The 24376-nt window shown below is 39.3% G+C and overlaps 1 protein-coding gene and 1 pseudogene across 2 annotated transcripts in view; one reads left to right on the top strand and one right to left on the bottom strand.

Moving 5' to 3' along the window:
• The window catches only part of Gabrb1 (gamma-aminobutyric acid type A receptor beta1 subunit), a 394680-nt gene that overhangs the window by 309484 nt on the left and 60820 nt on the right, over window positions 1-24376 (top strand). The window lies entirely within an intron of this gene.
• Window positions 878-1655, bottom strand: LOC114632260 (annotated as a pseudogene).

Raw genomic sequence — 24376 nt, 5'->3', positions numbered from 1 at the left:
CTACTTTACCACAGACCTCTGCCATAGACAGGTGAGGAAGGAAGCAGGCTCTGTGACTGCTACACCTGCTCTCAGCCAGGCCAGGAACCCTGTATTAAGCAAAAACAGGACAGGTCTAGATTTCCCAATATTGTCTCTGCTAAAAGTCAGAACAGATCCAAGAAGATGAAGCAGAATTTGGCTCCTAGGTCAAGCGCCAAGTATTTATAGCTGAAAGGTATAAATGTATAGTGTATACCCGAAAGGGGCCAGGGTATATTGTAGAGCCAGCAAACTGAGCAGGTCTTGATTCCACTGAAGACATGTGCACATAGTCACCCAGAAGGCTCAGAGCTGCATAGCTCTACAGTATGTTGAAAATATCTTTCTCTTAACAGTTGACTAACAGATGTAAAGAAATGTAAAATATTAAGAATAAAACTATTATGTTACACAGGAAAAGATGCCAAAAATTATGGAGTCTATATTTACTTGTTGACTTTTTTTGCTTTGCTTTTTTGATTTTTAACCTAAATACAAAACAAACTGGCTATCCCTTCATGGTTTTTAACTCCCCATAACTGTATCATTTTATGAAATAGCTCCTCCTCAATTGATATCATATTGGACTCAGCTTTAATGAGTCTAATGTCAGTTAGATTATAAGAATGATAAAGTAGGCATTGCTCAATATAAGACTGAGCCAATCAAACTTTTCAGTGACTAACCAAATGGAAACATTGCCTACATTTCAGATTTTACTAGTTTGTATGTGCCTCCCATTAAAGCTGGGGAAATGTTTTGCTTGGTTGGATCCTTTGAGACAGAATAAAGACATTTTGCTTATTTTTTTAATTTTGTAATTATATTTATGTCCAGAAAACTTAGAAGTGTACATTTAACCCAGTTTAGTGGCAAGTTCTCTAGCCTTTTCCTTTTCTAGCTTAGCATTGCAAGCCACAAACTTAGGACCCAGGATGCTGCCTCCCCAGTGGCAGCGGATCTCGTCCTGTCTGTCCTTGTAATTGGTCCTAATAGCTTCCACCAGGTTAGCCAGAGCACCCTTGTCTTCGGAGTGAACTTGTGTGAAGGCCAACTGTGGTGCAAGTCTTCCTGTGGACCAGGTGACCCAGCCTGGCCTTTCCCTTGATGATGCAGCAGGGCACTCCCATCTTTTAACACAGGGCAGGCAAGAAAACCACCAGCTCAATGAGGTCTACATCATGGGCATTCAAGGTGGTGACTATATTGACTCCTGCTGGGATGACAGATGGTCTCTAACTTGAGACATCCCCTTTGCCAGCAGCTTTCTTCTCAGCACGGGCCAGTAGCTTTTGCTTCTTCTCTTGCTTTGTCTCTGGCCTGTACTTGTGGGCAAGCTTACGCAGCTGCGTAGCTGTTTGCCTGTCCTGGGCCTGGGTGAACTGGTTAATAGCAGGGGGTACTTTGAGATGGTTATAGAGGATGGCTCTTTGCCGCTGCAGCCTGATGTATCGGGGCCATTTGACAAAGCACGTGAGATCTCTTTTGGGCTGGACGCTCTGTCCAATGCCAAAGTTCTTGGGCCTTTTCTCAAACAAAGAATTGTCCACCTTTTTGGCCTCCTGCTTCTTCATGACAGTGGAGACTGGGCCCACCTTCTTCCCCTTGGCCTTCTTTCCTTTGGGCATCTTGCTTGGCTGGAGGAGAGAGAATTTTGCTTATTTTTAATGCTATCTAAGTCCAGTATAAGGATTCAGTTTAGGATGAGTTTATTGAGGTTACTAGTAGGTTACGCATCCCTGAAAGGCCTGCCCAGCATGGGTGATGATGACTCACAAGAGCTAGCATCCCCCAGCTAGCACCCCTGAGCTAGCATCCCCGGAGCTCTCTGCATGGACCTTTGCAGCAGCACAGCTGCTCAGTACCGTGTCTCAGCATGTATTATCACTTATATAAAGTTGGGAATGGTCCTTGTGAATCTTGTAAGTTTCAAACTACCCTGAGACTTGTGAACCTAGTTTACTTCCTAAACCTTGTAAGTTTGGTTTCCTTTCTGAATCTCAAAGACTGTCCCTCTTGGAGGGAATATTTCAATTCAAAGAAGCCCCGGGTTCTTTCAAACTGCTCTGGTTTATTTTGTTGCTGCTGCTGCTGCTGTTTTTCTATGCTTTAAATGTTTCTGTCTCCCTAAATTCATATCGGAACCTATTCATCAGAGTGATGCAATGATAAAGGTGGGATAATGAGTGGAGCTCACTTTAAAGAAGGTATTTCCCAGAGAGTCTCCTTATCCATTTCAGTCACTATATTAGGACATAACCAAAAGCATCACATGAAAGAGACAATGAACCCTCACCAGACACCAGAACCTGTCAGTGCCTTCATTTTGGACCTCCCACAGTACAGAACTATTAAATCTTTGGGGTATTAATCTCTGCTGTTTATGAAGTGCATAGTTTGTTTTACTAATTTTAGCATCTCCGCATCCCCTAGGGACTGAGATATGAATGTAGCACTTGGTAGTACTTCATCATTTCCTTTGCCCTGCTGGTCATAAAGTAAAGAGGAAAGAGTTCATTACGTGGTTCACTGCCCATTTGTTAAAAGATTAATTTCTGGTAAGAAATCTGTAAGGATAGTGTATTTCTTAAGTATCTCCAATAAATTTTGATGTGTTGCTTTAATTTTCAACTCCTCATATCTGAACCTGCAATCCAGCACGCCTTCTTTTGAACAATTGCATATTTGTGTCTTAAAATTACCTCAAAATGGTGATAAGTGTGCCACCTGAGAGCAAGGTAGCAGAAAACCTAGTACTCTAATTCCTTCAGTGGATAACATCATGATTTTGCCTTATCATAATCTATAAACTGCCTACACATTACCTGTATAAACTACCATCAGGCAGCGGTAAAGTTCAGTGACACCTGGTTGTTTCCTTAGGGGTTGCATAATGAAAGCATTGCCTTCATGTACTAAGTTTAATGGACCACTCAATCTGTTAGTCATACAATGGTACCATTCTACTTAAACGCTTGTTTGTAGCAATGTATACACAGAATTCTAAGCAATTGTCATGTTTGATTATAAAACAAATTTTATGAAATAAAATTGTTTTCTCATCCACAAACATGACTGATTAAATGTACCCAACAACTTAACCTACTATAAATTATTTTTAAGAAATTGATATTTTTGCAGAATTTAAGTGCTAAGTTTTACTTATGTAATATAATATAACAACACCTGTGAATAAGATCAAAATAGTCATTGTGCCCAGACATCAGACCCAAGTAATTCTATAAAAGTATCAAGAATGGTCTTGGTGGTGCCCGAGGTCACCAACATGGTCAGCAAGAGATTTGCCATGAGCTTTTAGCTTTAGAGAGAGAAAAGTGAACAAGGCATGATGGAGAGTATTTCAGGGGGACTCCTTCTGAGGGGGTACCGTTCCCCCTCTTTTGTTTTTAAGGCCAGTTTTTCAGAGTTCTTGTAAAATCAGGGCAGAAGCGCCAACAGTTGCTCCTTCCACACTCAGAGAGTCATGAAGGCCTTATTTAAAGAAGCTGGGCAACTGCAAGATCCTGCTTGGCAACTGCAGATAGACTCAAAGCAGTGTACCATATCATCTGAAGAATAGCAGGGAGACCATAACTCAAGCAGTGTACCATATCTTCTGAAGAATAGCAGGTTGCAGTCCTCCTCGCCCCCACGAATAACCAGGACCCGCCGGTCAGGTCAAGTGGCACCCAGACGTGGGGCTCGAGGCACGGACCCATCCGGACGGACCCTCATTGAGAGGATGTGCGCACGACATCAAGATTGAGCAAGACAGAGATCATCGCCCGTGACCTGTCGTCCACGGAACCAGGTTGATGCTGCCATCAAGAAGGCAGTTGAAGTTCATTACCATCAGCTGAAAATTGCAGAGGATCCAGAAGTGACTCCGCAGGAGACTGACACAGCTGTCAGCTCCCCTGCCTCCCCCTACGGTCGACCCCTAGACTTCCACGCCCTCCAGAAGGGTTCCTGGTATGCCTGGCTTTGCCCTCATTTCTCTCACTAGAGAGCTTGGCCTCTTGATCACCACAACAAAAATTGGCTTTTTCCTAAACCAAGGCCACCCTTGATATGGCCGCTAACATTGGGGAGCCTTCCTTTATGACAATATTACACCCCAAACTGACAAATGGTTGGTAACTTGAACATTTACAAGAGACTAGGATGGCTGTGAGTTAGCCCAATGACGGGATTATTGTAGGTCCACTTCCCAGGGGCCCACCCAATGCAGCCGAAAAGGAGTGCGTGGTGCTGGGAGTGGGTGCAGCCTACATGGCCTAAGACAGGGCTCTCACCCTCCTTTCACCCACATCAGAGTCCCTTGACGTTGCCCATCGTCGACAGCCTAAAGCCTTCGACCATCGATGTGACTCGTCTCACATCAGTGTTTTGGGGTTGTGAACTTGTCTAAGACCCCCCATAATTAGACATCCAAATTCAAAACTCACATAGTTGGGATTGAACATAAGACGCCTTCTCTAACTAAACAGAGAAGGGGGAGATGCCAGAAGCCAGGACCCTCGCCCTTACCCTTACCCCCTATCTTTCCCCACCTGCACAATGTCCTCTGAAGCTTGGCAACTGCAAGATCCTGCTTAGCAACTGCAGATAGACTCAAAGCAGAGTACCATGTCTTCTTAAGAATAGCAGGGAGACCATAACTCAAGCAGTGTACCATATCTTCTGAAGAACTGCAGGTAGATCATAATTCAAGGCAGTGTACCATATAGACCATGACATGTTTCAAGGCACAGGCCAAGAAGATTTTGTACTTTTCCACCACCTGGACTCTCTTACCCCCTCCCCTTGTAAAACATGCTATAAAAAAGCATTTCATGTTCAAAAAAAAAATAATGTAAACTTTAAAACAAAAAAAAGAAAAAAAAGTATCAAGAATGGCCACTAAATTAAAAACCCTATTAAAATAATTTAATTCAGACCGAGTAAACAAGGGACCTAAAATGAAAAATTTAGAGAGCTATACCCACATTTCTGGATATTTTAAGCACTGTGATACAGGAGACAAAATATGTCTTCAAAGTTGTGTGATAACTTGGGATTCTCCAGGAAAATAAAGCCAATAGAGGAGAGAGAGAGAGAGGAGCCACGACAGATCCAGAGATATAGATTAATTATAAAGAATTTGGTCCATGCAATTATAGAGGCTAGCAAATCCCAAGATACGTGGGATGAGTCAGCACCTTGAGAGCTAACAACAATTCCCATCCTAATACAAACACCGAAGAGCAAACACAGACAGAGAAATTCAGCTCCAACACCAACTGACCCAGGTAGAGCCAATGTTCCCAGTCAAGTTCAAAGGAGGGAATGAAGCTGATGTCCCAGTTTGAGGGAAAACAGGAGAAATTCTCTCACTTAGAGAAGAATCAGGTTTTTTTCTTCTATTCAGATGTTTAGATAATTGGAAAAGGTCCAACATTGGAAAGCCAAGCTGTTTTTCCTCATTCTACAGACTTAGGTAACAAACCTCACAGGAAGAGCCAGAAGTCTCTCTGGTCATATAACTTAACCAATGCATGATCCAGTCAAGTTCCGGTCAAAACCAAGGCTAGGATGCCGGTACAGATTTATTCAATTGTATTTGACTAACATGTCATGAGTTATGAGCCCGCATGGCTCAAGCAGGGCTCAGGGATTTCAGTAAGGTAGATTCAGAATTTAAGAGAAGTCGTTTCAAATAAGTAGCAGTGGCTATTCATGAAATAAGTTCCTGCCTAAGATGAAAACTTCTTCTCCCATGGAGACATGTCAGTTAAATTGGAGATGGCTACCTACCATTAATAATGAAGAAGATATCCTCAGTAGGAGACAAGTTTTATTTTATAATCTCCAGAGTCTCTTTCAACCCCAAACTAGAAGTCTTGGACTTCATTCAATTTCAGTATTTCACCAATAAAATATTTTATGCACCTGCCTAAATAACATTAGTGTTGATGTGGTTCTGATGTATTAAGCAAAGCTGAACACAGGAAGAAGGTTATGAATACATGAACATATAAATACTCACAAGAAAAATATGAAATATGTGACGTTTAACAGCAGAAGCCTTAGAACCGTTCTTACTTGATCTCTGCCTACCAAACCATTCATTTTGATCTAAAAGTAATTTAAAAATAGCATTTGCAATGCACCAAAGGCTTTCTATTCATGGTTATTAAATACCAAACAATAAGAGAAGTAAATTAAACTTCATGAATGATTCATGGGGTCCCTTGCTTTATGTCCCCATTGTCAAGGAAATTAGCAGCCTTGGATATCTCCTTAGATAAATTTGATTTCGTCATATTCAGCACACTACTTAATGAAAATGAATATTTCAAATTATGTTCATAGAAATGTTAATAAATTGTAGTGCCTGTAGCTTTTCTGATGAGTAGAGGGGGTAGTTAGAGGATGGGAAATTTTTCTGAATTAATTTATTCCTCTATTCAACCTTCTTTTTATTCTCTCCCTCTCTTTCTCTCTTTCTTTCTCTCTCTCTCCCTCTCCCTCTCTTCCTCCTTCTTTCTCTTTCTATCTCTTCCACAGACCTTTCACCCTCCTCCTCTCCCTCCAAAGTCTCCGATCTTTTGCAAGTTAATACATAATTCAGTGGAGATATAGGGTTCTGATTATAAAAATCAGTTTGGCAATCAATTTCCCTATAAAGCTACCCTCAAAGCTATTCAAACTAACCTTATAGTAAATATATATATATATATTCAGTTTCTGGGAATTTCAGCTTCTTTTGAATATTAGAATGGTTGACTATTTGCTACAGCACAATCAAAAATGCACAATAGCACAATAGAAGTGTACAGTAAAGCTCACTGTTTCATCTAAACATTACTGGAATTAAAGGCACATTTTATGGTGAAGATCTAATCATCTAGAATTACAGAGCTGTGCTAACTGAGGAGTTCAAAGCACTTGAGATCCAAACCTGTGATAAAATGATAGCTAATGTTATTGATTACATACTATGGTCAGGTGCTTTAAAATGACATCCCACTGAGTTCTCATCACACACACACACAAAATGAATTCAAAGAATCAAGACAGTAACTTACTAAGTCTCAAAACTGTAATATTATCAATGGGACTTTACCTCAATCTGACTTGTTCATCTAAGACTTGGTATTTATTATAGCTTCTTAAGAAAAATCTCTGCCCTTGTCAATTTCTTCCCTCTAGTTGTCTGACTACACTGATGACTTTCAGAGGTACTCTGTTTAGGCAGAGAGTGAAAGTGGAGGGAGGGGGGCACAGAGAAACATTTTAATTGGTTCTCCATTTCATTGAATATACTCCAGTTCTACTCTTATGTGGGTTGTTATTTTCTGGCCTTTTTGCCATATAAACTAAATAGTGATCTATTTTAGCGATCAACATTATTTTACTGGACCACCCCTATAAGTGAAACATATCACAATAATCAGAACCCCTTTTTCTCCTACATGACTACAAATAGAGCCCCTGAATCTGTGCAGTTCTGGATCTGTGTGCTTCAATATTCTTAGAGTTTCCAAAGTCCATCTGTTCATAAGTATGCACATGAACAAGCATCTACAAACTTGGGAAAAGACATAGATACATACTTTGTCTTTTAATGGAATTCTCTAAATGGGAAGCAGAATGGAAACATAGAAACACGTGAAGAAATTTCAGCAAAGAACAGCACGTGGTTCAGAGGAAGGAATCATTGAGAAGATCAAAGGGAAACCGTCAAGCTGTTATTTAGTGTATGCCATATGACAGAAGCCTCCATTTTCTGTTTGTTTTCTTTTTTCAAAAGCACATGCTTTGAAGCAGATTGACAAGCAGACCACAGCATACAGTGGAGTCTTTGCTTCAAACAAATAGCCAATATATGGAAGAAGAAGTCAGCCAGCTTGGCTACAGTTCAGTCAGTAAAGTGTCAACATTACAAGCAGGAGGACCCAAGGTCAATGTCCAGAACCCACTTTAAAAAAAAAAATGTCTAGTGAAATGGTTTAGTGCTTGGAATCCCACTGCTGAAGATGTGGGAACAGGGAGAGAGCCCTTGAGGATTTCTGGATAGCCAGTCTAGCTTTCTTGATGAGCCCTAGGCAGTGAAATATACTAAAACACATGTGGACAGTGCCTAAGGATCAACTCCTGAGGTAGTCTGCATGTGTGCATGTGCGTATGCACACACATACACAAACACACATAGGTATATGTCTATGTACATACACAAACACACATAGACATATGTCTATATACATACACATGAAAGTCACTTTGTTACAGGTTGCTACTCTATTTTAAATATCTATGTACAAGACACATTAATAAAAGTGTGATAAATGAGACAAAGATTTATATAATGATGCTCTGGGGTGAAAAATCACTTTGGAGACAGGAGAATGGACACTATCCCCTGCAGTGACACTGTCTATTATGTAAGGGGGGGAAGAGCTAGCAAAACTTTATATTTGAATAAATATGTCACTATAGGCTTTCAGAAACAGTGTAACAAACTGAAATGAAGCCTAATCTATTTGTTTCAAACACAGATATACAAACATTTGCATCAGTTTTCATTCCCCATCCCACCAGTGCTAACTCTATTCATTCAGTTGTGCGTTGTTTAGAAAGGGAGATTGCTCTCCCAGCTCCCACAGCATCTCTGCATTGATTCCAGATGGACTCTGTCCCCATTTCTTATATTATGTTGATCTGCAATTCCTGGGAAGGAAAATAGAAGTCATGTACTGAATAGAGCCATGGCTTGCTTACTGCTACCTTATAACTCCCAGAGCAGGAAATGGAAATTTGCCTGTTAGCTCCTAGCAGATCATGTCAGGGGTCACATGTAAACACGGAGATGATTAAAACTCAGACCTGGCTCTGTTGGGCTGCCAGAAGCTGGATATTTCAACACTTTGTAGATGGTGCTGAAGTCAAGGGTTTATAGTCCACAATTTGAGTTGCAAGGTTCTGCAGGAGGGAACAAAACCTAGCTAGCTGTAGGGTCTCCCCTGTGCTCTTCAACCTACCCCCCCCCGAGCCTGCCTGCCACCCACTGTGGATGACATAATTAGCTACAGGCCTGTGTCACACTGGTTGCTCTGCATTGGCTTCAAGAGAATTTAATTTTTAAATTAACTGAGACAGAGAAGTCATTTTCTAGTGACCTAAATAGCTTCCAAACACTGAACTCTGATCAGCTCAGAATTGAAGCCCCTTGGGTATGTAATACCTTCGGCTTACCTCTCATAGGGGAGCAGTCTCAGAAATGCAGTGTGCCATCGGCACCTTTCACTTCACTAAAACACATTTAATTAAAATATAATTATGTCACTTTCTCCTGCCATCCCTCCAATTCCTCCCCTGGACCCTTTCTCTAACACCTATGCTACCCCTTCAGTCCCCACCCCCATCGTTAGCATCTTTTTGTTATGGTTGTTGCATGGACATAAATATAGAGTCTGTTAGTGTGGCTGTGTGTACATGAATTCAGGGCTGACTGCTTTGTATTGAAGACATAATTAGCCAGCACGTTCCTGGAACTCCCCCCTCTCAGTAGCCATCAGTCTATAGTTTGTCCATGGGTGGAATCTTGAGAGATCAATTTTCCTCTTGCAAGTTAGCGCTTCTATTAAGGTTGTCCAAATCGACAATCATTGGTTACCATCAAATCATGAGTGCCCCTGTTGCACTTTTAGGGATATCTTTCTATGATGATTGTAGTTCTAGTTTGTTGATGTCACAGCTAGATATCACGACTGATGTTCTCCTCCCTTGGCAGTACTCTCTGGTACTATGGAAGCTAGTGCAGAGAAAGAGGGCTTGCAGTTAGAATCAGTTTGAATCGTCAGAGTCCTGTGTCTGAAGTATGAGGTGTCTTCAGCCATAGGGACTTACTTTCAACCTCTGTGAGGCAATCAAGAGCATCACCACCATTCTATATGGTTTTGAGGAATCAGTGGGGCTATTCTGGACAACAGCTTGAATGGAGGTTTCTCATTACTGATAAGTTTCTGTTAAAATACTCTTTGGCTCTTTAGGGGAGCACTGCCAGTCCAAGTGATATAACTTCTTGTAAGATGCTTGATTTTGTTTCTGGTGTGTGTGTGTGTGTGTGTGTGTGTGTGTGTGTGTGTGTGTGTAAATTTATTTGCTTTATTCATTATTTTAGGTAAATATAAAATAAAATGATACCTTGGGGCTTTATCAAACCTCCTTAGTGTTATTTGCCCCTCCTCCTTCCCTCTATGTATTGACCTCCCCCTCCCCATCCCCCTTCCCCTGTTACCCTACCTGTTCCCCTTTCCCTGCCATTTTCCCTTTTACTTTCCCTGTTTCAGTAGATACTCTAAGTCATATACTCAAATCTAAAAAATCTGGAGCTAGAAACCAGACCACATTAGAAAAATAGTATTAGGGTAAATAGGTAATTATAAGGCACTGTATTTTAATAAAGAGAAAAGTAGCAAATAATCCACTTGTTTTCGCTTTGCTTTTATGGCCACAATGTAGAGAAGTCTTGGTGGAAGGAGCTGAAGGTCATATCTCAGCTATGGAGAACTTCTGGTTCTGTGAATCACTCTGAAGAACACGTTTCTAGCCTTTATCATAACCATTCTTGATGAGAACCTTTCTCAATAGAGAACTTTGAAAGTGACATCCATTTTGATGATTCAGTCACAACTGCAAACACTTCTCATGATGTGATAAAGCTCTTGTTTCATGTGAAGCAAAAATAGATGAAAGCAATCAATTCTCTGATCCTTGGTGTAATTTTAGGATATAAGTATCATTCCTGGGTGAGAGATGAAGACTCCATTCTGTATAATTACTAAACCAAATAAATAAATTAATAAAAAATACATAAAGAAATAAAGCCAATCTCTGCTCAATGATGCATATTTTAACCTAGAATGTAGATGATTTTAACTCTCATGTTAAGCAATATAATTTCTTCCCTAAAGGCTAGCAATTGTCCTCTGATGAATGGTCAGCTTCAAAGTCGTAGCGAATATCCAGGTGCTGAGTACCCTTACCTTATTGCCTTCCTACATTTAGATGGCAGTGGTGGTGGACTTTCAACTGTCACCTGCATGCACTGGGTATCCACTTGTTGAATCGGAAGTTCAACTTGTACTTCCCTGCACTCATGGCCATGACTAGAATTTATCTCTTCTTCTCAGAACGTATATGCCAAAACAGTGCTTCTTCTAAAGAGAAGGTATGTTACATTTTTCTCTGATTTTTGATTGCCTATATTAGGAAGTGTTCCTTCCCAATACAGGAAAGGCAAAATGATGTCTTTCCTATTGTCTTCCTGGTGATTTATGACCAACTTTTTGTTAGTAGCATAATAATAAAAAATAAACATGAATATGCTAAATTTGCAGTTTGGTGATGATTATTAAAGTTTTAGTATAGTTAATTTTCATTGTTAGGTTGCAGGAAATTTAAAAGCAAGTACTTTATATTACTGGTACTATATCCCAATGGTGCTCTGCTTAAAGATTTGTTTTGAAGATTCTCCAATTCACAGGTAGATCGAGGTATGCCATATGTTAAATATTCCCAGAAGCACAAATACAGAAAATTCAAATATAACAGAAATGAGACAAGCTACCAGCTCTGTGATAACACATCACCCAAACAAAATTCATGTGTGGTCTTTTATAAGTAGGTTCTGTGGACATTGGGAATCTTACAAAGTAGTAGTCTTTATGAGTCAACATCTAAGAAAATCCCATTACCTAAAGAAAGGAAAAATACGGGGAGAAACCAATCCATTTCAACATTTTAAGTTTATATTGCCTGTGATACATTTAAGAAGTATCAAATTTAGAGTTTGAAGTGTAAAGTTCAGACAAAACATCTGACCTGAAAACATGAATTTATTCAGACCAGTAAAGGGAGCTATTACTGTCTAAGAAGGGTGTGTCCTTATGAGCATATTGAAGGCACTAAGTGTCACCCCTTGGCATGTTCCTGCTCTCTCTAGCCTTGTTAATTTACATGATGTCAGGTTTGGAGAAAGTAGGACAATAAATTTATCTAAGATGGAGTTTTTCATTTAAGCTTCAAGGAAAAGGAATCATGGAAAGGAGATGAAACTGTGTAGAAGAGAGTGCCTCTACACACGGTCTAGTACTGTGGTTGTGAAGGGATAAGAAACCATCAGAGGCAGTCAGATGAACAGTCATAGTGTCAGATGAAGGTGCCACAGAAGCTAACCATATAGAGAAGAATGAACCTTGGACTGGCAGAAATCAGCAAGATGACATGAGATTGAAGTTCAGGAGGTTTTGAAAAGAAAAGAGGAGAAAAATCTAGAAGGGATCATGAGAAATATGTCAGTAATTGAACACTAAGTTTCAGACTCAATATCAAAGGTATTATAGTAAAATCAGCTTGGGTGTGAGAGGCCTTTCAGCAACCAAGGATTTGACTAGAGCAAGAAGTGAAGACAGGGTTACTGAAGAGACAAGCCCATCGGCTGAAAACATGGAGGGCTGATAGATAGAAATCAAGAAGAAGATCAACTCTCCCATGATGTCCTTAAGACAAGATGCAATTTGCCTGTCTGTAGAATATACTCCCCTAACTGGGCTACCTTGTCTGGCCTCAGTGGGAGGATGCACCTAGCCCTGCAGAGACTAGATGTGTGAGGGTTGAGGGATACCAGAGTGGGGCGCCACCCTCTCAGAGAAGGGGAAAAGGTGGGGGGAAGAATTTTGGGAGGGGCACTCGAAGTGGGCAGGAATCAGGATGTAAAGTAAATAAATTTTAAAAGGAATTGATTAAAACAAATTTAGATAAAAACGAAGTTTTTTTAAATAGTTATATTGGCTAACTACCTGACCATAAATCACCTATTTTGCTTATGGTAAAAAATAACAACAAAACAACAACAACAAGCAAGCAAGGAAGGAAGCAAAAAACGCCTACAACATGCTCAGGGCATTTTAGTCACACCATAAAGTGTGGTCAGGGTTCTCAATAATACTAAGGACAATCACCTGTTAGCTCTGCCTTGGCGCTAGCTACTCCAGCTCCTGCTCTGGCTCCTGCTCTGGCTCCTGCTCCAGCTGGGTGCGCCTTTGCTTCCAGTTTTGTCACTTGCCATCTCATCTCTCAGTTTCCAGCTGCTGCTGTCAACACTATCATTCTGCCCTCTTCCGTCCTAACCATTTTCTCCCATATCACCTGCTTGCACCTAAAAAGCCGATGTTTTTTACATCACCAGCCAATCAAAGCCCTCTTCGCATTGATGGCAGAGTGTGAGACAATTCATTTCCCGTCTCTCTTTGCCTAGTTCTGGGTTCCTAGAAGTTTCAGATTCTTCCATACTCCAGCTCAATGGGGCACACACTGTTTCACAGTTATTGCTTCTAGCTTCTCAAATCCTGCATTACTGTAATGGTGTTTGTTCAGATTTACCAACACTATTCTCTAGAAGATAGATCAATAGAAATTAGATCTTGGAACATCAGGTAGAAAAACATTCTGCTGGTAATTTGACTCAACATCAAATTCCTGTGCACTTCGCCGGCACATCCACAGGCCAGTGACTCAGCTGCCCTTAGGTTAATTTGTAATCCTTTTAAAAGACTCTCAGGGCACATTTCTGTCCCTAACATTGACAGGGTACTGATCACCATACATTCCTAAGCTAAGCAGTCGAATTTTAGCATTCTTCTGTGTGTTTGATGAGCCATTATGTTAATGGATACTTGAAAGTCTTAGTAGAGATAAAACTGACGAAACAAGTTGTTTTCCCATAGTTCTTCTAAATTCTAGAAGGAAAACATCCATCGTTTGCCGAATTTAAAAACCATGGCCCTTACACAACTCTACATAAAGCCTCTATTTTCTGAAGGAAGAAAGATGGTAATGAGAAAACATTCATTCTTTGACATTTTTTTTCAAAATACCCTGTTTTGAATTCCAGTCTTATCCTAATAGGAAAATCAAACAGAACATCATAAACCCACCTAAATTAATACTTAATATTGTTAATAGTAATTATCTCTATCAGCAATAATTCAGATTTTTAATTTTATTCACTCACTCACTCACAAAGTTCTTAAAATCTTTATTGTATTCCAGGTAAGACCTTTGGTTTAATGTATCCTACAGTCTATTATATAAATCCAATGCAAAACAGTCACATAAAGCACAACTCAAGATTGAAAGCAAAAAAAAAAAAAAATCACCGGGAGCGGAGTTGAGTGTGGTATGTGGCTGATGCATACACTCACTGCTGTGAACATGGAGGCTGTATAAAGCCAATAGTTGGCAATATTCTAAATAAAAAAGTGAGCCTGTGTGGTGGTTTGAATAGGAATGCCCCCCCCAGGCTCATACATTTGAATGCTTAGTCATTGGGGAGTGGCACTTCTTGACAGAGATTAGGACGTATGGCCTTGATGAAGTAGCTGTGGCCTTACTGGAAGAAGTGTGCCACTGCAGTTGGTTGTTGGATTTCAAATGCCCAAGCCAGGCCTAGCAGCATGCTCTCTTCCTATTGCCTGCAGATTCAGATGTAGAACTCTTGGCTCCTTCTTCAACATCATGTCTGCCTGAAAGCTGCCATGCTTCTCACCATGACCATAATGGACTAAACTTCCTAACCTGTAAACCATGCCCAGTTAAATATCTTCCTTTAGAAGAATTGTAATGATGTCCCTTCACAACATAGAAAATGTAACTAAGATAGGATGTATGTGACATACCAAAGCCATACAAAATCAGGTGCTGAAAGGGCCACCAAAACACTCAACCATTCTTCCCTGCTGTCCCAGTCTTCTTCTATTTCTACAATTGATACCCCAAGTTGCTTGTCACTGTTACAAATAAAAGAGATCTGTATTAAATAAATTCTAACTGTGAATATCTAGTGTCTTCAGTGAACTCACTACCCTTGAGTATGGAGAATTATATGTTATTTCACTGGCCACTGACCAAACTTCCTTCAGATAAAATATGACATTATCAGTGACTTCTACATGGAGAACTGTTTACCTGCCATCCCGTGCGTTCTCAAGCTGTGTGATCTCAAGCATTTTGACAAATTTCCATTACTGTAGTGACAATTCTTTCCACTGTGGTCACAGAGAGTATCAACCATTACAAATCACTGCTTTTCCTATAGATAAGCCACACATCCTACAGATGTGTTCCAACAATAGCTGTAATGTTTGTACTTGAGTTATAAAAAAAAAATGATTCAATGCCCTCAAAGTTGTTTCTGCTAAATTTTTGTCATTCTCTGATATTGGCAAATAATGTATAAGTGTCCCGAGAATAATAACGTGTGTGTTCTTGTGTATGTGATTAGACGTATGTGTATACATACATACACGGATACACAGGTGTATATATATATACTGTCAACATGGAGAGAAACTTCATGCTTTTGGCCTAGTTTCTTCTAGATAGCAAAATAAGATGCTTTGTGTAGAGAATAAGCAATTGTGAGGGCTCAGCCACAGATAGGACATGTATATCCTCCCCCTCTCCAAGGCTCTTAGAACATCCTGGAAGAGGATGTGGAAAGAATATAAGTACCAGAGAATGGAAGGGAGTGCTGAGAAATGTCCACCTCTAGACATGACAGGGGTTTTGCACACATTGGTAGTCGGAGACTGCTAAGGGAGAGTGGTTCTCTAACCACTCTCCTTTGCAAATGTGGCTTCTCATAGCTTGCCACAGTGGATGACTCTATGCCCATGTGTATATGAACATCAATAATTAAGATGCAAGGGGTTGTAAAAGAGATAGAGTACTAGGGGGAATTGAAGAGAGGTAATGATGAATGGATATGATAAAAATCTATTGTACAAATTCATGATATTTTCAAACAATAAATTAAAATTGCCAATGGCTCTGGCTTTGGCATGTGTGTGGTGGGTAAACCAAGGCAGGCAGATGTTGGGGGTCAGTGCTTAGAGCCACTGACTTGAGCTGGTGAGAAAGAGAATGAAAGACAGAAAATTCACACATACACACACACACACACACACACACACAGAGAGAGACTAAATGGATGAAACAAAAGGGAGAGTCCAATAGCTTCATACACACAAATATACATGCATATATACATACACACATACATATATGCATACAAACCTACAGCCATATACATATTCTCACATAGAATAATTAGAGCAAAGCTCCAGCAAGCAGAGTTTAAGCACTCCACACAAACATACACAAATACACACAATCGGTGGGTGGAAGGACCAATATTCCAACCCTCATCCGCACAAATGTTATACATAGACACATAGTTGATGAATGGGAGAGACAATGTTCTGTCTACACCACACCATTCCTTACTTTATTTTTTCTTCCATCCCTTATATATCCCAGCAAATTCTTTCAAACAGAATACAATTACAATGTGATTATGTTTAGTTTTCTTTTAGTAAGTGATTATGAAAAATCAGTGTTTTCCTCAATAATACCTTTACAAGAAATAATATTATGTAGTACAGGTAAAGAAAACAAATTATTCTAAAAAAAAAGAAACCATGTACATTCATAACCAAGCAACTTGTTATAGAGTAACAAAGTGTAAGCAAGCAAGATATTTTTCTCAGCCAGTTTCTCTTACAGGCAACAATTTGCCGTTACAAAGAGAGAAGTGATTATTTTATTACTTATCTTTAAAAATAATCTTGTAAGAATCTTAACAGAATCAGAAATCCAAACTTTTATATAAAAATCAGTCATATCTGCCTTAAATCCTCAAAATGCACATCTACTCATCAGCAATTATTAATAAATCATATCAGGAAGCTGAGGGCAAAACTGGGTATAAGAAATCAATCATCACAAGTCCAGGCCCAGTGAGAGTCACTTCAGACAGTGCTGCCATTGTTCTTGTTCCCTGACCATAAAGGGTCCCTAGCTTTAACTAGTAAGATGTGCCTTTCTGAACTTCATATTGTTCCCTAAGATTTTTTATATCAGAGCCTATAGTAAAAACATCTCAACCTAGTTTCACTAACAACTTCATTTTTCCAAATGTTTTCTAAGGGTGGTGGTCATTGGTGACAATCTATATCTCTTAAATTCTTCTCTAGGGTGGTGATAGAATCATAATCTGCTCCAGCAACAATGCCTGAAAGACATCAAGCATTAATATTACGAGTGTCAGAGATATTATCTAGTGAGGTACTAGAAGCCCCCTTAAAGTTTTCATACAGTTCTTAGATTATGAGGGATGTGAGAGCAGCAAGCAGAGCAGTAGCCCATAACATTGAAAAGTCTTCAGAACACAAGGTCCTCAGGGCTGTGCCACACTGAGGCTCACCCATGTGGCTCTGGTAACCCGTGGGCTGCATCCCATGAGTTCTCAAGCTATTTGTTGTTTATTTTTCATGATCCTCATATAAAATATTGTTTTAAAGTAGACTACTTTGGGAAATATGACTTTCTTAAATCCCTGGGATATTTCTGAACATTTTGAATCGATAGTTTATTAAACAATGGTTAAATAATTTAAAAGAATACTATAGACTTTTTCCCAAAGTGCTCTTACTCTCTTTATATAAACACATTGAGTTGCAGTTTAACATTTAGCATTTTGTTGCCAGTCAAGATCTTATCAAGGGAACAGAAGAGCCACTGAACGTATTAAGGGCTCCATATTTGGATCCCAGTTTGGATTCATATTTGGATCCTCACCGTGTGGGGATCCACAAACATGCACAAATATTAGAAAAGCTGGCAAGAAGAATTGAGTAGAAGGGAAGCTAACTTCAGCAGCTTTGGCAGCTCCGACTTACTGCCCAAAGCCCTTCTTCTCTACTCCATTCACCTCAAGGAGTGGGATTTCAACACAGGAATTTTCTAGGAACACAATTATTAGACCAGAGCAAGTCCAAACACCTCTTTCTGACAAACTCAAATATGGAGTAGGGGATTCTTGGACATTCTTTTCTAGATTTTCTTTTATGATATTTTTTCATCTGTCTGCAGATGAGCTCCTAATGACTCACTGCAACAAAGTTTATATAAATTGATTTAAAATGGAAACAAAATCAGTATTGGACATATAGTCAGATAAGATCTTTGTTTTTGTCCCTCTGTTTACTTTTTTTATTTGATATTTTATTTGTTTACATTTCAGATACCATCTCCCTTCCCCTTTCCCCCCACCCATTAATCACCTATCCCATCCCTCCTCCTTCTTTTTTGCCTTTATACTGTTTAAATTACATGCAAGTATTAAGGTCAGTTCTAGGTTGAGGAACTAGCAAAACAGTAGATGCAAACAGTCCAGGAACAAGGAAGACAATAAACCCAAATAAGCAAAGAACATGCATGACAATAAACAGAGTCCCATGATCACTCCTGTGATCACTGTTTCTAAGGGCTTATCAGGATGACAAAAATATCTGAGCTTACTTGCCTGTCTTACCCTAAAGTCATTTTAATGCCTGAAGCCTACTTCTTTGTCCTATCTTAAGATTTAGATTTCTGCCTATTATTACTTCTTTGTTCTAGCCTAGGATTTAGATTTCTGCCTGAAATTTCTTCTTTGTTCCAGCCCAATGTCAGATTCTTGCCTGCAGTCCATTTCCTTGTCCTTGGCCTATGTCAGATTCCTTCCAAGCAGCCCATTTCCTTGTCCTTGGCCAATGACAGATTTCTGCCAAGCAGCCACAAAAGCTTTCCATATCTCCCCCTTTGTATTGCATAAACCAGACTGAGCCTATCTTAGGTCATTCTGACAAGAAAGCCTTCCTTACCCATCATGGAATATGCATTATCATAAGCAATGCACTTCTGTCTTAGGTTGGTAAGGCTCTGTGCAGAATCTCATCCGTCCTTGGCTTGCCAGCCTGTTAAATTAATAACTCTGTCAGGGGGTCCACTTTCAGTTTCAAGTCATGTACTTATGGTATTTTTTATAATGTTGCTAACATGATGACAAGCCCTGTAAGACCAGCAAAAAGTCCCCAGAATCCCATTTTGTATTATTTGTAATTTTCTACTCTACTCATCTAATAACTACTTATAGAGATCATTTTATGTACAGTGAGCCTTATGTACCTACATCTTGATAGAGCTTTGTTCTCTACACCACTTCACAACTGAGGAGAATTTTTAAGTTTGGGGAGCCTTTGCATTTTAGGAGAACATTAAGAATATAACAGTGCTTCAGTTATTTTGAGAAACAACATTGTAAAAACCATCCAGTTCACTATAAAGACAAACAAGTATCCCCACTGAGTCACCAATGCCACTTCTTGATTCTTAGTCTCAGTCTCACATTATTGGCCATGTTCTAGCAATGTAATCATAATCACATGTGGCACAGATATGGCACAATGTGACTTTGCACCCTCATAAATGTCTGGCAGGTGAGCAAAGTACTGAGAATAATTTCTAGCTTACAATCTTCTTGGACGAACATAAAACAACAAAGCCTAAGATGAGAGAATAATTATGAAGTAATGACATGTAAACTATAACTAGTGTTGTTCAGTGAAGGAGTAGAAAGAGGATCTATCTTTTTTTTAATCTCCATCTCATTCGATCAAAGGTGGGAGACACGCCCTCCTACACACACATACATACACAGTACAAATCTAAAACAAACCATCATAGAAACTAAAACAAAAGAAAACTAAAATAGAAAAATGAAAACCCCAGAGATGTTATAATAGCTGGAAAAGAGTGGGGAAACGGACTCCAGAATTACTATGTTGCCTACTGGTTGAAGTAAAAGAAACTACAAACGAGGTATAAGATTGAAACTTTTTCTCTCTGAAGAGTGATATTTACCCAGCAGATTTTTCTGAAAGAGGGCCCTGAATTCCAACTATTTTTTTCTATGCAATCCATCAGCTTAACAACAAAGTACAATTCTGTAAAAAAAAAAAAAAAAAATAGATTCCAAAAAAGGAAAGGGATTGGTGAAGGCGCTGATAACTGTGGTTCACACTGATGGAAAGGCCCCATTCAGATTTTATGGTAAAGCAGTGACTGAAGAGATAAGTCATGGCACAGTGTTTGCCTAGTATATAGGAGGCTGAAGGTTCAATCTTTGGCACCACAAATTAAAAAAAAAAAGTAGAGAAATCGTTTAATTATTTGACACTATTTATGGCAACATCAAAAGCAAGGAAATCAACACTAAATTTTCTTTCCATTTTCATGTGTGTGGTGTGCATGTGTATGTCTAGGCATGTTTTCATGTGTGTGGGCACACATAGGTGCATGTGCATATGCAAGCCCAGGAGTGATTCAGTTGTCCATATGGCTAGTGTCACTAACCAGATTGCCCTGGGAACATGATCTCTGCTTTCAGAGGTTGGAACGGCATGCCCACTTGGCATCTTCCTGGGTTCTGAGGATCCTAGTTACTACCCTCATGAGTATTTTAACCACTAAGGCGTTTCCGCAGGCACAACATTTCAACAGTTTTGCAAGAGCCATGGTGTGGGTACCCTGTCATGGGTACAGCTGCTTCATAAGCTTGGATAATCAATCAAGAATAAAGGAATGGGATTAGAGGCTTATATAAAGCTTCAGAGCCCTGTCTGACCCATGTATCAAACCTTTACACAAAACTCAACTTTTAAACACAAGTCAATCCAGGTTCAAGAGAAACATAGTCATGCAAACAGCATGAGAAAAGTTCAGCGTGACTTTCTGGAAATGCAACTTGAACTTGAGCTTAAACAGAGAAGAGAACAAAAGGTTTACAGTGGCAGAAAATATACCAAAATTCTGATAAAATAGAAGGATATTGACAGAGAACAAACAGATTTTACTGAGGGCAACATTTGTGATTTAAACTGCATCTAATGACTGGACAGATGTCTCAGGGGTTTAAGAGCACTTGCTCTTTCTGGTGACTGGAGCTTGATTCCAAGCACCCACATGGTGACTCACAACTGTTTGTAACAAGTTCTGAGGGGTTGCATGCCTTCTTCTGATCTCTGTGAGCAACTGGCATAGATGTAGTGCACACAATGCATGCAGGCAAAACAGACAAACACACATTAAAAGTAAATTAATTTAAATTTTTTAAAAGTGAAATGCAATCTCAATGGATCATTGGAAACCACAATTCACCTTGACCCTTTTAATGGGAATACTGGAAATTTAGACAATGGGAAGGTCTTTAATTTAATATGACAGCCTTTGTTTGATAGAATCTCAAGCCAATGGATGCAGCTAGTGGGTTTGTTTAGATGACCTTTGCTAATTTGTTGAATGTGTGAAAATCCCCTACAGACTTCCTAACAGTTCCAAAGCTAAAAATAATGACCTCACCAAGGATTCACCAGCTTGTGATTCTAAAACTGACTGAGAAGGCTGCTGGGGCTTAGCTTTCAACAGGCTCAGAATTATACAGCCTACTATGTTTCCTCCCTACAAGAAACTGTCTGTACATAAAGTCCAGCAAGCCTTTAGATGGATAATAGTGGCTCAGAAACTTTAAACTCACTTGCTCAAACATATACAACTAGTTAAGTCCAGAGACCTTGAACCCATGCCTTTGTGCCTCAAAATCTAGTGGTTTTTTTTTTAATCTACGATCATTTATTTCCTTCTGAATTAATGTTCTTCTGTAAAAATCTAGTGTTTTAACTTCAACACAACATACATTTCTTCAACATTTTAGGATTGCTGTAATTTTTATGACTGAACACTTTGGTTAACTTTATGAAGGACAATAACTAATATAAATTTATGTGGGAAGAATCATACATTTTATTTTTTTCAACAATTTATTTTGTATTTACTTTACATTCCTGTGGTAGCCCCCTGCCTAGTCTCCTCCCAGCTCCGCCCTTACAGATCCCTCTCCCATAACTTCCTTCACTTCTCCTCAAAGAAGGGGAAGTTCCCCTTGGATATCACCCCATCCTGGGACATCTAAGGCTGACTTTAAACTGAAAGATCAGCTGTCAATGAAGACTTAAGTGTTCTGCTTCACAATGAGTAATTCCTTGGTGCTGCATGTAGCTAAGTCTTGTCAGGGGCAAAAAAAGAATAGTTTGGGTATAAAACAGTATCCAGACATGGGTTACCACATTCTTTGGGTACCAAATGGTATCGTGTGGCTAAAGCGATTGATACTGATGCTCTGAATTTTAATAAAACACTCTTGAGGCCCAGGAAATATTAAATTTTGAAAGCAGACAGATATCTGTGTTTGAATTTCCATCACCATGCAACTTGTATTCATTTAGAACGCTTTCTTCCACCTTCCAAATATACAGGCAATTTATCATTTGCTTGTTGCTGGTTAGAAACACCGTCACACTTAGTTGGTTTGTGGATTTGAAATGCTGATATAGGATATTTTGTTTCTTTCTCCATAGTAGTGAACATCCAGTAAGCAGAAAGGAAAGAAAGGTCACATGTCTTTCCTGACCTGTGTCTTTAGTCATTTTTTTCGAATGTTTTAAGTTAAACAAAGATTACTGAGCAATATAGAAATGTAATGGTGCTGGAAGCAGAATTGAGTAGAGCAGTTCTCTATTGGCCCCAGGTTCCACTTTCAGGATAGGAAAAAAGGTGGGGAAGAGAGGATGGAATAGAAGATGGAAGAAAGGGAGGGAGCTTTGTGATTTATACACTACACTTTTCTGTAGATTCATTCTCTTGTCCCACAACAGTCCACCAATACACACACACACACACACACACACACACACATATACACACACATACATATATACATACACAGACACAGACACACACACTCACACTCACATATCTTTCCCTTCTGTCTCCCAAATACCACTATCTTGTGATTAACTAGTGTCACCAATACGGCAATAATTTCAAATAAATTGGGAAGTGCCTGCTACTCTGCAGTTTCCACATGACAGACCTTTACTCTATTGCTTAAGCTAAGTGGACATAGCAAGTTCTTGCCCACCAGGTGGCCTTCAGTATTGCTGTATAGCCCTTCAGAACAGTTGGTAAAATGTCTAATATGCTTAATAGAACCATTAGTAATAATCAAAATGTTTTCTAATGTTGATATGCAGTGTTCACAACGTCATAACTGAGTGAACATTGTCCACAGCTGAACTGTTCCTTGTGCTATATTTAGATTACCCTTCCTTTACAGCTCCATTTGCTTCTCAGTATTGGAGAATACCAAAATATTAGGTGTGTGTTTCTTCTCAAAGCAATAGAGCACTCTTTCCCATAGCTCTATCTTCTCATGATCTCATGATCTTATGATGGGAATGTGCATTGAAGTTTCTCCATGTTTTTAATGCCTTAAATACTCCATTTTTGTTTTATTGCTGAAATTTTTGTTTTATTCCATTGTCTGAATGCTTTACAATTTATCAAATTACTTATGATAGGGTATCTTGGTTTCTTCTTTGTGCGGCCATGGTACCTGTTGTAAACACTCAAATGCAGGTTTCTTATTAAACAAATGCCTTATTTTTGAAAAAAAGTAAGTGATTATGCTATCATATCATAACCATATATTGAGTTTTAAGAAGCTACCAAATTGCCTTCCAGAGTGGTTTTACCATTTCCCTCCCCACCAGCAGTAAATGAGGCTTAGTTCCTATACTATTACTTCTCTCGTTGCTATGCCAAAATACTTGGTGAAGGCAGATTAAAGAAGGAGGGGTTCATTTGGGTTCAGAGATTTATGGTGCAGTCCATCATGTGTGTGCATGTATATGTCTACATGAGCACACGTGTGTGTGTGTGTGTGTGTGTCTGTCTGTCTGTCTGTCTGTCTGTGTCTGTGTGTGTGCACATGTGTTTGAGTGTCTGTGTGTGTGTGTGCTCATGTGTGTGTGCTCATGTGTGTGTGTATGTGTGTGTGTGTGTGTGTTGTGTGTGTGTGTGTGTCATTTTGCACCTCATATATAAACTATGGTTAAGGTCAGGAGCTCCCTGACACTAGGACTTGTCACCTTGTTACAAGGTACTTGATTCTCACAGCTTCTGAGACTTCCTTAACTCTAGCATGATGACATTTACATGATGGAAATTGGATGCTTCTTAGCTTTTCCCCATTTCCATGTTAGGTTTTGGTTTCTTTGAATGTGCTGAAGACCTCCTTCTCCATCTGCTTTCCAACTTGCAGAATTTCTTTTATTCATAACTCATTACCATAGTACTATCACCCTGAAACAAACAAACAAACACACACACACACACAAGAAAAGAAAAAGTAAAAGAAAAAATCACTGTCCTGAATGTCTACAAGGCTGTGAATGAGCACATTCGTGCCTTAAACATTTCCACTGTACCTTTCCAGAGGTTGAACAAAGCCTTTTAGAACAAAATACTCCATTTTCACAAACAAAAACAATCTTAAAAAGAAGTAGAAGTGAGGGTAAAGTTGTTTGAT

Source organism: Grammomys surdaster, unplaced genomic scaffold (genome assembly GCF_004785775.1).
Source record: "Grammomys surdaster isolate TR1022 unplaced genomic scaffold, NIH_TR_1.0 372, whole genome shotgun sequence".
NCBI lineage: Eukaryota > Metazoa > Chordata > Mammalia > Rodentia > Muridae > Grammomys > Grammomys surdaster.
Note: the sequence above shows the minus strand (reverse complement) of the source record. Positions and strands in the feature narration are given on the sequence as shown.